This window comes from Salvelinus alpinus, chromosome 25 (assembly GCF_045679555.1).
Source record: "Salvelinus alpinus chromosome 25, SLU_Salpinus.1, whole genome shotgun sequence".
NCBI lineage: Eukaryota > Metazoa > Chordata > Actinopteri > Salmoniformes > Salmonidae > Salvelinus > Salvelinus alpinus.
Genome location: NC_092110.1, coordinates 17,903,347 through 17,918,375, shown reverse-complemented (window position 1 = coordinate 17,918,375; position 15,029 = coordinate 17,903,347). Strand labels below are relative to the sequence as shown.

The 15,029-nt window shown below is 44.9% G+C and overlaps 1 pseudogene; it reads left to right on the top strand.

Moving 5' to 3' along the window:
• LOC139553051 (leucine-rich repeat-containing protein 9-like) overlaps positions 1-12,782 on the top strand; it is a 28,959-nt pseudogene extending 16,177 nt beyond the window's left edge.
• The last annotated feature ends 2,247 nt before the right edge of the window (positions 12,783-15,029 follow it).

Genomic DNA, 15,029 nt, shown 5'->3' with positions numbered 1-15,029 from the left:
TGTTAGGCCCTGGGCAGAGAGAGGGTTGTACTCTTTTCTAACAGCCGGAGTGTGACGGACAGGCCTAGGAGTACACACAGTGACAGGCCAACGAAGGTACCTCCAAGCAGAGCATAGATCCTCTCCTTTTCAGACACGATCTGTATGGTCCTATTTCATGTTTCACACAATTCAATGACTTTGTATTGCTAATGAATTCTTGAGGATATAAATCAGGATAAAACTGTAAATGTGTTTACGATATTAATTTGATTTAGAATTTGATGTATCAGAGAAACATAAATGAAATGGCTCTAACTGTCCTCCTGTTTCCAGGTCAGATCATTGATTCCAATGTGTTCCTGGGCCGCAGCATCCCTATCAGAGAAGGGGATTCAGTGGACCCCCTCAACTACCCTAAAGCTCATTCTGTTTACCACAATGTGAGCCCAGAGCAGGGCCATAAGACAAATGGAGGTAATGTAATTTGAAATATCACAGCTGTTACTTTAGAACAATTAGTTTTTTACTGGTGACACTACTCTCTTAATGAAAACAACCAGCAAAAGTCAACATACTACTGTTCCATCCTCCTGTTGACAAACCTGAGACTCTTATCCATATAGGGAGGCCTTGCTCCTCCAAGATCCACCGCGGCTGTGAATGCAGTCTATTTGACCATGAGCTTGTCCTGCTGGAGTACCTCATCGACTTTGAGTATAACTCCCAGGTTGGAAAAAGTATACCATGTTTGTCTTTCGATGTTCCAGCAGCAGATGCACAGAAGACCCCCCTCCCAATGATATCAACCTGGATGAGGAAATACTGAACATGGATCCCATGGTCAAACTGTGGCCCAAGATGCTGAGCCTGGATGAGAAGACTTTACTCAATGTAGCCAGGGCCAACAACGTCCTCAGTCAGATTACAGTAAGGGTTGAGGAACTACAGTTAATGGTACCATAGACTCACTAGGTTTAGCACTGATATCCCGTCTGTACTGTGACGGTGCCGCACTTTCCTCTTTCTTCCCTGGTCAAAGGTGTTGAATCTCCATGGCAACAGTCTGAGTAAGCTGAAGAGATCTCTCGTGTGACCAACTAGATGACATCTCCCACACGGTGTGTCTGATGTTTGGGGTGTTTACTGGTCAACCAACCTACATCAAACAATTCTCCATTTAGAGTCCTACATACATTATGGTCCCTGTGTTCCTTCAGCCCAACCAGTTACAACCACCTGCTCTCCCGAGAGGGGCTGAAAGGACTAGGGCGGCTCAAGCAGCTGGACCTGCGCTGGAACCAGCTGACCTGGGCCAGGGAGGAGACGGCTGTGCTCCGGAAACACGCACCCGCACAGCTGCGACTCGACTGAGCACCCATTACTATCCCTGGCACAGGGTAATACTACAGCACACACTAACACCTGCTCTAACATGAGGTTTAGAGTGCCCATGATCCGCACATTAAGACCAACCAGACACTGTGGTGATGAAAGTGATGTTTTTGTCCCAGCCCGAGGCAGTGAGGATGACTCTTCTGGGATGTCTGATGACCCTCACACACCTGGATGACGTGCTTGTGACAGAGGTTTCTTTCCAGTGCTTCATCTGCAGTACAAGTGCAGCCTTTTTATTTAACAGTGACCTCTGAACCCTGAGAAGATCACAGCCCTTAACCTTGACAGCCAGAGACTCTCCAGGCTCATCAACCTGGGCAAACTGGTCAAACTGTGCTTGGACTCCTTCAATGACATCTCTAAAGTGGAGGGTCTGGACAACTGCCAGCATCTAGAGGAGCTGTCTCTCAACGACAGCTTCATCTCTAGGCTAGACGGTCAGTCATAATCTCATTGGTCCCCACAAAAATGAGAGAGAAAATGTGTCACTGACAAGGGAATCATGTCCATCACAGATGAATGTGGTTTCCCCACCCTATCTTTGTCCTGTCAGGTGTGTCCAAACTGCATCAGCTCTCTAAGTTCAGTGTGAATGGGAATCAGCTGTCCTGTCTGGACGGCACAATACAGCACTGGCTGTCCAACCCGCACTTCCTGTGTGTGGAGAACTGCATTGGCCGCCTGTACGGGGTACAGAGGGCCCGCTCCCTCTTCAAGCTATATATCGGCAACATCATAACACGAGACATCTACCACCTGAAAATGAGCAGAGCCTCACACAGCCAAGCATGATATCATGTTTGTATATTCTGGTTCTTTTTTATTTCGAGACCACTATTTTTTATTTTTTTCTAGGCTTTGGGAAACTTAATCATTCTGGATCTGTACAGGAATCCTTCAATGGAGAAACTGGAAAACGATGGGAAATATGTGGTGTTCCACTTCCCCTCTCTAAAGGTACTGGATGGGACTGCAGTGATATGTTTACATCATAATCAAAACAGTTCTGAATCTGTTTGTTGAATTGAGAGAAACAGAAGTGATGATGTCATTGAGATGTATAGAAAATGACTGGGTAGTACTACATCACAGTATTTGTCACCTTTAGATGAGTAGAAGAGAGAGTAAAACAGAGTGAGCGTGTATAAAGTGTTCCCTCTCTCCCCAGGATGGTGGATCTGGCCCCAGAAGACCTGATCTACAACCTGCACAGTGTCAACCTGGAGCACAACAATCTCACCTCCTTCAGTGGCCTTGTCTACCTGACCAACATCAAGGTGTGCCAACCGGCCAGAACTAACCAATGTGGTGTTTTGCTTCCTCCCACAAGCTTGTCTGACTCTTCTATCTATGATATTTGTCAAATATTTTGATTCTCACTTTGTCAGTTGCACAGTTGGGTTAAACAATTAACAAAAACATTTGTCTTCCTTTCTTCCATGCAGGCACTGTGTTTAAACAATAACCGCATAGAGTCCATCCTGCCAAGGCAGAAGGCCCAGGCCCACCTGACTAACAGACAGATTGTCTCCCACAAGGTGAATTCCATTGGTTACGGCTAGCAGGGCTCCTCAAAGGCAGTAGGTACCAGCACTACAGATGAAAGTCTATTATTTGAACATAACATTTAAATGTATTACTTTTTAAACACAGTTTGTGATCTGGAAATGAACAATTCCTGAAAATCTTTAACCATTTATGTTTTCTCAGTACAGTGGCGACCCATCATTTAGGGGTTTTCTACAAAAACGAAAAAATGTAACATGTTTTGCATGTTATTTTGACATTAATACATGTCACATATCAGTTTGCAAACAATGTAAAAAAAAAAAAAAACTCTTTAATAAAGCAGCATACAAACTTGGTCTCTTTTTTTGCTTTCTTGAGCAAGGCAGCTCCAAAATGCAGGTGTTTCAGCCTAGCTCAGTGCATTCTGTGGTGGTGGGGCAGCCAGCAGAAAATACAGAGCGTAGGGGTTGGTAATGTTCTCTAGATGTGCCGTGATTGGCTCGGTGTTCTGTCACTCATGGGGACACTACGTAGCCGCAAAACCTATGGGTAGAGCTAAAAAATTCAAGCCCCTTGGGTGCTGCCATAGTTACTTTAAAAGTGTCCATCCAAGAAGGTTCAAGGTCATTGGCCACAGATAAAATTATATCAAGTTATTTCTACCGTAGCTTTGATTGGACTGATCATATCAACATCATACTTTCTAAATCTTAGCTAGCAAGCTAGCAGTCATCATTATTTATCAAGTCGACAATCTACTGGCAAATCCTTTTCAATCCTTGTCATATGATGAGAAATGATAGATAAATGTATCGGTGCTCATCGGCCATTGGACATAAACATTACACAACAAGTTGGAAATCGCAAATTTAACAATGAGTGGTTTGGAAGGAATCAGTGGCTAACTGCAAGCATTGCAAAGCAATCACTAGCCTGCTATTCAGTGAAGTGGGTGTGTGGTGTGTTTTTTCCAAGCTTAAAAGGATAAACATTCAACATTGGCCATGCTGTCAATCCAGCATGACTTCTGCCACGCTCAAAACAACTGGAAACTCAGAACTGGGGAATCTGACTTCAGGGAGTTCAAGACAACTGGGAACTCAGAATAAAACAAGCTCCGACTGGGGAAAATACATTTTGAACACTTATCCAACTCGGAATTGCAAGTTGGGAACTCGTGCCACTTTCTAGAGCTCTGACCTGAAGATCACTGATGTCATCATGATTCGACCTTGTTTTTTTCCGTGTTGCCAGTTGTCTGAAAGAACCATAAATTCAGAGAATGCCAGACTTTGACGACAAAATTTGCCCACGAAGGACCGCCACGCCACCTTCCTGTTCCAGTGAGCACAGCACAACAAGGTCCAAAAAGTCAAAAAATGTATTGTATGCTGCTGCACAAATGATGTAATATGCAAGGGGGATATGTATACTGTAGCTAAGAAAGTAATACTAAGTGGTAAGCTGTTAGTAGCCCATGTTCCTCACCCTAATAATTTGGTCCCTTTTCCCCTCATAATTTAGCCTACTGTTCTGACTTGGTGGTGCACATGTAGCCTATAGCCTCTTTTAGAGAAATGTAATCATCAAATATTGTAAGAGCTTTCATTGTCTACTTATATGCCCCCTTTATTTATCCTACGGTTCTGACTTGGTGTACAGGGAGAATACTGTAAGAACGGCCCATGTTCTGAATTCTGTCACTGTACATTTCAAAAGTGCTGAACAAATAGTTATATTGACTACGTCCGTCCTAACTTGCTCATTAATGTCTTAATCGAAATTACGGATTGCCTCTTATAAGCTCGTCGTCCCCTTAAGCCACAATCTCAATTGTCAGTAAAAAACATATTTCTTTAAGCAAATCAGCCATATCAACTATGTTTTTTTTTAAAGGAAGTAAATGAGGCTGAATAAACGGTTTCGCTGTCAGACAAGGCTCCACTGATAGCCAGGTGTTGCAGTGGTAAGGTGCTGGGAGTGCTGTTGGGACAGCTTTATGTAGGCCCTAACAGTTTGTGGGCACAGTTTTTCACCGTTATAGTGCAATTAATGTATTGTTTAGTGTTGTGTTTTGTAGTGTAGTGGGTTTGCTGGCATACATCTAAAACATTTTTGGATGAGTTTGGCCGACCCAAGATTTACATGGTAAAATTGCCACTGTCTCATGGTTGGTATAGGACTTGTTTATTTTCTCTGTTGTAATATAGTATTTTCTACTTTCAGACACTTGGGGGCAGCACTAAACTGTTGCACTGACAAAGCTCAGGCTTCTGCTAGCTGTTTTCAGAAAAGCACAAATCTCCCTTTTCACTGGTACTATTGAAAAAGACAAGAGGAGAGTTCACACAAAGTAAACAGCACATAAAAGAGGTTTCAATTGGGAAGAGGGTTGGGGGGTCAGGCTTTTGTGTGTTCTGCCTGTGCTGTGATTGCCTTGAGTTGCTGTGCACCTGTGAGGTCTGGCCTTCTAAGAGAAAGTGCAGTGCGTTCAGTTAGAGGCAGCTAACTCTGAGTGCCCACTCTGTCCCTCTCTTTCAGGGAAGTGGACCCTGCGGACAGCCTGGAGCCACTGATGGGCAGCCTGGAGGTGCTGCATTTGAGCCACAATGGCATCTCCAATTATTGCCAATCTGCAGCTCAGCAGGCTCACCAATCTCAAAGCACTCTTCCTCCAAGGTACAGTAACAACTTCCTTCAGGTTTTAAAGCCCATGAAATGTACAGCTCAGTCAACGGAGAGGCTTTCTCAGCCCTGTCCAGGTGGGAGATGAGGCAACAAGAATAGAAACTAAATGGGCATGCCGATGGGTCACAGGAACACAGTACCTTTTTCTGTCTGCCATTGTTTGCATTTGATTATTTTTTTCTTCAGTTGGGTGACTGTCTGACCCTAATCCCACCCTGGGTCGTTTTATGAACCTGTTGAGACATCTTTATACAGACCACACTCACCTTCCAGTTCCACAGACACAGTAACTGAATGGGGCGGCAGGTAGCCTAGTGGTTAGAGCGTTGGACTAGTAACCGAAAGGTTGCAAGATCAAAACCCTGAGCTGACAAGGTAAAAATCTGTCGTTCTGCCCCTGAACAAGGCAGTTAACCCACTGTTCCTAGGCCGTCATTGAAAATAAGAATTTGTTCTTAACTGACTTGCCTAGTTAAATAAAGGTAAAATAAAATTGCAGAGTTTATGAAATTCAGTGTTGTAATTTGCAATGATACCAGACAAATCATATGGGGAAGAGGGGTAGCTGTAGTCATGTAATTACCTACTGATTTCATACCCCACCTTCTCCTTTCAGGTAATGAGATCAGACAGGTGGAGGGCTGAGAAGGGCTGCACTGGTTGCGGGAGCTGGTCTTGGACCCGAACCGGATCAAGACCCTGGGGGAGAACTCCTTCTTTGGTTAGGCTGTCCTGCTGGAGCTGCACCTGGTAGAGAACTGCCTCCGGGAGCTCAACCACCTCCAACCCCAAAATGAGGAGGCTGTTCCTGGGCATGAACAAACTACAGGTACCCCTCCTTCAGCAGCCCTTTCTGGCAACACTGAGCCATTCCTTTGCACTTGTACACTGAGTATACCAAACATTAGGAACACCTTCCTAATATTGAGTTGCAGAGGGATGCTGGCCCATGTTGACTCCAATGCTTCCCACAGTTGTGTCAAGTTTGCTGGATGTCCTTTGGGTGGTGGACCATTCTTGATACATGCAGGAAACTGTTTAGCGTGAAAAACTCAGCAGCGTTGCTGTTCTTGACACAAACCCATGTGCCTGGTACCTACTACCATACCCTGTTTAAAGGCACTTAAATCTTTTGTCTTGCCCATTTACCCTCTGAATGGCACGCATGCACAATCCATGTCTCAAGGCTTAAAAACAAGTGATATCAATAAGGGATCATAGCTTTCACCTGGATTCACCAGGTAAGTCTGTCATGGAAAGAGCAGGTGTTCTTAATGTTTTGTATACTTAGTGTATATGTCACGACTTCAACCGAGGCAGGCTCTCCTTCCCGTTCGGGTGGCGCTCGGCGGTCGTCGTCACCGGCCTACTAGCTGCTACTGACTCTTTTTCCTCCCCCTCCTTATGTGTTTATGTGTATCACCTGGTTTGAGGGAATTGGCAATCAGGGTGGCTTTATTAGTCAGCCAGCCTGTCTGCTTCTTTGTGCGGGATTGTTCCTCTGTTTCTTTGGATTTCGGGAGTGGTTCGTGTTTGTGTAATGGTTTTGTCTTCATGTTTGAAGACAGGTGTTTATTTGACACCCAGTAGTCCGGTTTGGACATTGTTGGTTTACGGGTTGGGAATTAAACTCAACGTATTGAAGCTCTGCTGTTCCTGCGTCTGATTCCACACACACCCCGACACCTAGAGCGTTACAGTATACTGTAATGAGGAATGAATTCACAGTGTGTAAATGTCCACTAAGTTCAGTCTGTACTGCACTTATTGAATTATGGTGATGCACTCATCATGTGCAAAGTACATTTGGCATCTAAACTGTTTTATTTTGATCTGCAGTGTTTGCAAACTAAGGGGTGAAAATATAGTGCCATAATTATAGATCGTTACCACCCTGGCGTGTGTGGGGTAGCTAGTATTAAGGAGAATCGACATTGATTGAAGGTCAGGGTTATGAGGAACAATCAAGCCAACGTGTAATCAGGGTCTCAGCCTACATCTCATTCTCACCCCAGGCGGGTGATTTGCACTTTGTCGCTCGTTTTTTTCCACTTCCCTTTTTCTTTCTTAATCTTTTCATGTTTTCAATTAAGACATGAAAATGCAGCAATCAAACCCAACACACCACCCTTCACAATGGGGGTCTGTGTGAGTCACATCAGGGCTCAGTCATGAACCGTGGGGGAGAGAGACGCCCCCGTTCCCCTTTTGCGTGCCCAAACTCTCATGAGATTAATGAGAGATCATATGTGTAATCTCTCCCATCAGCTGCCTCCCTCATAGCTCCAAAATGATGATGAGGTTTGGCCCTAATAGATATATCTCCATGGTTATTGCACAACATGCTAACAAAAATGTGGGGGGGAAATGTATGCTTCTGATGGGTAGATTCTTCTGGTATGAAGTGAGTAGGGAAGGAAAAATGGGAAAGCATGAAATGGTAGTGGACATACAGTGTAAAGCTAGACGCCTTCCCTCCCTGTTTGAACTGTCAGTTGTAGGGAATTCTTTGAGTTACATTTTGTTACCAGTGGTTACAACCTTGCATGTCTACTGTAAGCTACAATTACTACAATCAAGCAATGACTCAGTGAATTGTTTTACCCCCTTGAGAGAATGAAAATGGTCAAATGACTCCCCTTATGGATCTCCTTCACCTGTATTTCAGTATGTGTTCATTTTGACTGGAAAGCCCCTGAGTTCTGTGGGCATTGGAAATCCAAGAGACCAAACCTGACCTACAAATATGTGTACACACACACACACACACACACACACACACACACACACACACACACACACACACACACACACACACACACACACACACACACACACACACACACACACACACACACACACACACACACACACACACACACACACACACACACACACACACACACACACACACACACACACACACACACACACACACACACACACACACACACACACACACACACACACACACACACACACACACACACACACACACACACACACACACACACACACACACACACACACACACACACACACACACACACACACACACACACACACACACACACACACACACACACACACACACACACACACACACACACACACACACACACACACACACACACACACACACACACACACACACACACACACACACACACACACACACACACACACACACACACACACACACACACACACACACACACACACACACACACACACACACACACACACACACACACACACACACACACACACACACACACACACACACACACACACACACACACACACACACACACACACACACACACACACACACACACACACACACACACACACACACACACACACACACACACACACACACACACACACACACACACACACACACACACACACACACACACACACACACACACACACACACACACACACTACCTCATTTACATCTACACACAAATTCTCACACGCAAGCTCACAGATTCACTTTCACCAAAACACACACTCAATGCAACTCTGTAGTTCTAAATTAAGCGATTACATGATGGGCCGTCTGCTGTGCCTCAAACTGGCCAGCATCAGAGACAAATCCGCTGACCAAATGGTAGGGCCGTTATCAGACACTATTGGCCTGGGTTCAGCACCCATCTGAAGCCCATGGATCAGTGCAGAGGGCTTGCCATCTATGGAGCCTGCTCAGCTGTGCCAGCCTGTTTACCCCACAGCCTCCATCCCCCTGTCCTGTCCCTTCCCCCAGGGAGCGTAATCCTGCTAGGGTGGAGAGCCAACAGCCGCTCCAGAAACAATACCTCCTGCTGTCAGCAGCATGAGATCACTGCTGCACCCATGTGCCCTGGCAAGACCATCTCTCTTCTCCTCTCCTTCTCCTTCCCTCAGCCTTCCCTCCTGCTGGGACAGACAAGGCTCTGACCGGAGAGGATGGCTTTGTCCCCTGGCCAAGGGGGAGCAGAGAGTACCATCAGCTGGACCAGGGAGAAGGGGAGGGCGGCTATCAGCTGGAACATTGGAGATGATAGAAGTGTGGTCTCTGAGGGTGGTGAATTCAGAGAACTGTGTTGGACTCACAAACAGCCCCATGCCAGTTTAGTCCTCTCAGGACAGCCTTGCAGCCTTCACTCGGAGTTCCTACATGAGCAAATGCTTTCTGTTGTCCCAGGGGACAAGGCAAACCCTCCATAGGCCGGCGGTAGTATAACACCTCTCCAGGCTGAAGGTTCTGGATGAAGTGATGGTCACCCTGAAGGAGAGGACCAGGGCTGAGCTACTCTGCACAGAGGCCCAGGTGAGAGCGTATTGACCGAGAAATATACAGACAGAGTTATGGTACTGCCTTTGTGTATCACTTGCTTGGTAAGAGCTTTGTCTTATCTGCAGTGGTCTGCAGTAGAAGATGCAGTTATCTCCATGCCCTTTATGAGACTGACCTAAAAAGCCACAAAGGCCTCATTTCTCTAAAAGCCCAAATAACAGGCCATATCATGTCAACTGCAATGCAACTTGAAATCAAACAGCGGACAGAAAAACAACAACCAAACAGCAACTACCAAAAACAAGGATCAAACTCCCAGTCAGTCTCCCTGATTTGATCTGCACATAATGAGAGATTGGGGCAGTAATGCTCCTCCAGCGCCGAATTAAAAGCAGCCTAAGCCATCTCAGTTCATCCTGCTGATTAGATGATGTCACGGCCGATAATGCACCAATGGATTTGCCCCTTATTAGCTGGGTCAACCCGGCCCCCTGTACTCGTTACCAGAGGATGTAGGAACGAGAGAGAGAGGGGGATCCTGGGCTTTCTCATTAAACATAAACAAAACCCTCTCCTCTCTCTTGACCCCCAGCCCTCTCGTTTCAGGCTTATGCCTGCTCTCACCCGGCTCTTGCTTTTGTTTTCATTCAACCGTTGTAATTATTATTGAATGATCATTATCATTCTCGTATTAGATGCTTAAACATGATGAAAGACAGCAGAAATGTAGTCATCCATACTGTAACGTGAGTGTGGGTATAGCAGAGACTAGCGAGTGCAGTGAGCCAGGAAGCGTAGGTAGGAGGCAGTGCAGGACTCATTAGTGAGGTCAGAGAGACTTGAAACAGTCTTGCTGAAGTGTCCCCATGTGCACTTAATATGGAAACCCAATAATATCACCTGTAAATTTGTGTATACAGTATCTCTTCTCTTGTGGTATTCACCGTCCCTCCCTCTCTCCCCACAAATTCCCATTCCCATGGCTCTGCTGCCCCTCATGTCCTAGGCTGCCCCTCGGTGTGGCACCAGTCTGAGTGGAGCACTGAAACACTTCCTGAGTAATGAGATCCTGATACCAATATTCCCTCAAATTGTTTCGCCACTGAGCAAATTTCAGGTCTGCTGAGCGCAAACTTGAATATTGTGAATCTTCTGTGCGACTTCTGCCGCGCATTTACTCTGAACACTGAGGCTGTACCTGTACCAAGTAGGCTACTGTGGCTATTTGATCATGATGTAGGCCTACCATCAAAAACAATGGAGAAAAGCCTCCCGAGTGGCGCAGCGGTCGAAGGCACTCCATTGCAGTGCCTGAGGCGTCACGGGAGACCCATGAGGCGACCTTCGCCTCTCCCGATTCCGTAGGCGAGTTGCTGCGATGGGACAAATTGGGGAGGAAAAAGGGGTAAAAGAACCCAAAAAACTATGGAGAAAAATGCATCACATAACATTTTAACATGGAAATAGCTGTTCTGTTATTCAGTCTACAGTAGCAGCAAATGTGTTGTGTTCAATGTAGGCCTACATTCAATGAGACTTTTGAAAAAAAACATGCAGAGCTTGACATTAACCTGTTTATCCACTTGTCCAAGGAGGTGACTGAAAGTGTTTTTTGATGCAAGAAACCACTTTACAAAATACAATTTAAAAAATACAACACTGCCCCTTTAAGACAGGAAAAAAAGCTCTTTACCTGACTTGTTTTTCAAAGATGGTTTGAAATCCATACGTTTTGTGCTCTTGTAGGAAGCAACCACTCCCCCATTGCTGACTAGAAATGAGCTATAACTGGGCTAATAACTCACTTACTAGCAAAGAATATGAACAAATGTACACACCTGGCTACATGCAGCTCTTGCTTTGATCTCAAAACAAGCACATCTACTCGCCACCACTCATGCTGTAAACACAGTCCAGTTCAGATTGAATGGCACAGATCCAAATATGGCGATGGTCTATTTGCATATAGGTATACTGTAGCTCTGATTGGTTATGGTGCACCGGTCTGTGTAGAGTATGTGCCTGAGTCGTGCCTGTCAATGCAATAGAATCCTACTCCAATGCGCTCTGCCTACAAGAAAATCTATTGCATAGTTAATTTTGTTTCGGTATGTTGCATTGAAAATGGCTATTGCGTTGATTCAACCACAATTCACACAGTAAAGGGAAATGTTGATTGTGTTAACTAATGGGGAAAACTAGAAAGTTGAGTGAAGTTCAACCTCGTGCTTGGCTGATATTTCTTCTGCACAGCGGTCCCGGGGGAGCTGCATGCCCGCGCACCGCACAGTTTAGAGGGAACATTGCCTGCAACTTGGACTAAGCACTGCCCCACGACACGCCAAACATTAGTTAGCACTCCTTGTCATCTGTCACACACAGTAGATCTGCACAGTGCATCATGATATCAATATTATTGAAATACCAACATTCTAAAATACAGGTGTCTTGTAATGCGGAACACTGATGTTTCATTCACCTCCATGATGTGAGGGGTGATGTTAACAACTGATGACTTTTATGTAGGTTAGCCAACAGAGATCATACTTCTCACTCTCTCTCTTTGCTTATACTGTGGGACTCATTATGCTCGGTTCTCCAGTCATTAGTGTTTGACACTCTCATCCTGTCAGAGGCATCACTTAAATTCACACAACTGTGTTAATTCCCATCTCAGATGAGAAACAAAAGCACAGCAGCACTGCCAACCACGCCCGCATTGCCCATGCAGTGAGGACCTTCAGGCAGATCAGAAGAATGGCAAGCACCCTGCCAACCACCGGCCTCCTGCCGAACGGGTACAGGGCCCTTATCACCTACCCCAACCAACAGGACAGTAGGTAGGTAAATAATCTAAACTCAGTCTCTTGTGTTGCGGCACTAACTGTTGCAAAAGCTACTACCTCCCTCTATTGCAGGTTGATCCACTTAATATTGTGCATGCTGATAGATAGACATGCTTGCTAATGTGATTACTCTTTGTGATAATGTGATATTATTATATTTTACATGTCAGAGGATACACTGCAAAACCTTACCTGTGTGTGCATGCTATTCTGCTACATATTCCAGAGCGGTGGTGCTCCTAAACCCGCTATCTAAGCCCCCAGTACAGCAATGGGATGATCCTGATGCTCCTGTGTGTGCAATTGCACTGACAGAGAAGTGGTGAGAATGTTGTTCAACTCAAATCCACTGAACTTCTGCTCTATAGACTGTATATAACTCAACTGCAGATTACGTCCTTTACTTTGTTTGTTTAGAATTTATACATGTTTATTTTTGTGACACAAAATGTGACGCAAACTGCTGTGTGATTTGTCGAAATATATGTCTATATATATTTTTCAAGTAACGTATTTTTTGGGGGAACCAACGCATTCAGGACCAATGAACATACGGTACCCCTATGTTAGGTGAGTGTGGCATGAACAACTGACTCTTTCTATACACAACTGTTATTCTCCAACCAGTCACCACTGTAATCTACTTAATACTGTGAGGTTTGAAGTCACGTCCATCATACTCCTTTCCTTGCCTCCAAAACTGGAAAAAATTGGAAAAACACCCACAGATGCAAGGGCGTGTGAGGCTGGCATGTTGTGTTCATCGGGTCAAATGGATCCCCAACAAGTGGATAATCCAGCTTTAGCACACCTCTCTGTGGACAATAATCTGCAGTCACTCAGATGGAGCCATAACCTTGAATGAGGTCCAAATGGATTGCAGAGATCTGTCAGTTTCAGCATGTTAGCCTCTTTTTAAAGGCCCAGTATGGTTTTCCCTCTAATATGCGTCTCTCATGGACTGTTACTGCAAATAAACCAGTGATCTCTTACAGTTGGCCCTTTGGTTGATGTGCAAGCTGACTTACTTGCCATTATTGCCGTATTCATGTTACTCTTGCTCAGTACTATAACTTTTACCAGAAACAAGACTTGTCCTCTGATGAGTACAGTATTTAAACGAATAGTTCACTCAAATTACAAAATAACATATTGGTTTTCAAACCCTGTATGCAAGGGGTATCACACTCATTCCACGGAAGGCTGAGTGTCTACAGGTATTTGGTTTTTCCTTTCAATTAAGACCTAGACAACCAGTTGAGGCGAGTTCCTTACTAATTAGTGACCTTAATTCAACAATCATGTACAGAGGTGGAGCGAAAACCCGCAGACACTCCGCCCTCCGTGGAATGAGTTTGACACGTGCTGTCAGCAGTCTATGGCAAGGTATGACAGCAATCCATGTTTTGGTTTAGTTTCCCTGGCACTGTTTCCACATGCATTTCCACATTTGTGGCACAAATCCCATTCATTACATAGATGTTACCGATATTAGCATTTTTCGTGCATCATGTCCAAATCATCCGAAAGTATCTCAAATTAATTGAATCTCAACAAAGTCACTAATAGATGATTTGGACATGATGCACGAAAAATGCTAATATGGGATTTGTGCCATAAATGCTAAAACGTAGTTTCCCTGGCACGTGGAAACTGCCAGGGAAACGAAACCAAAGCATGGATTGATAACCCTGTCATCGACTGCTCACAGGGTTAGGAAACCAATGTCATTTTGAACTATCCTGTTAAGCACTGAAACTTCCCCGAGGGAAATAAAATGTACTCTGGGTGTAACAAGCACATGTATGCCCTATTTGTGCCCCCAGCTAATGATAAACACCACCATGAAGCAAGTGTTAGTTTCCCACACATAGTGACACCATTGTGACCACTAGGTGTCCCTAGTGTTCCATCCTCCCTGCCCTCAGACCACTGTCAGTCAGTCTACTGTAAATTCTATTCCACCAAGTAACACTGATTCAAGGCCAGGTTGAGTCGATGTTCAGTAATGCCCTAGGTTATGCTTACAGCTAACGTGACCTGTTCAAAACGTATGGAACAACAACCAGTTCCTGCAAGAGTGAAATGCTCTCTACCCTAAAGAGCTTCTCTAATGCATGTACTTAACTTCACTTAATTTGTGTTAACTCCCAGCATTAAGCAGGGCTAATGACTGAGTGTGTAAGTGCACTGTCATTACCTTGCTTTGCTTGACATCAAATGGCAGCTGATGGGCCCTCACTGAAAAGCACAGTAATGCACAGATTTGGGGCTTGATGCGAGTTGTCTAATGCATTAGATATTCCAATGGATAAGTGCACATG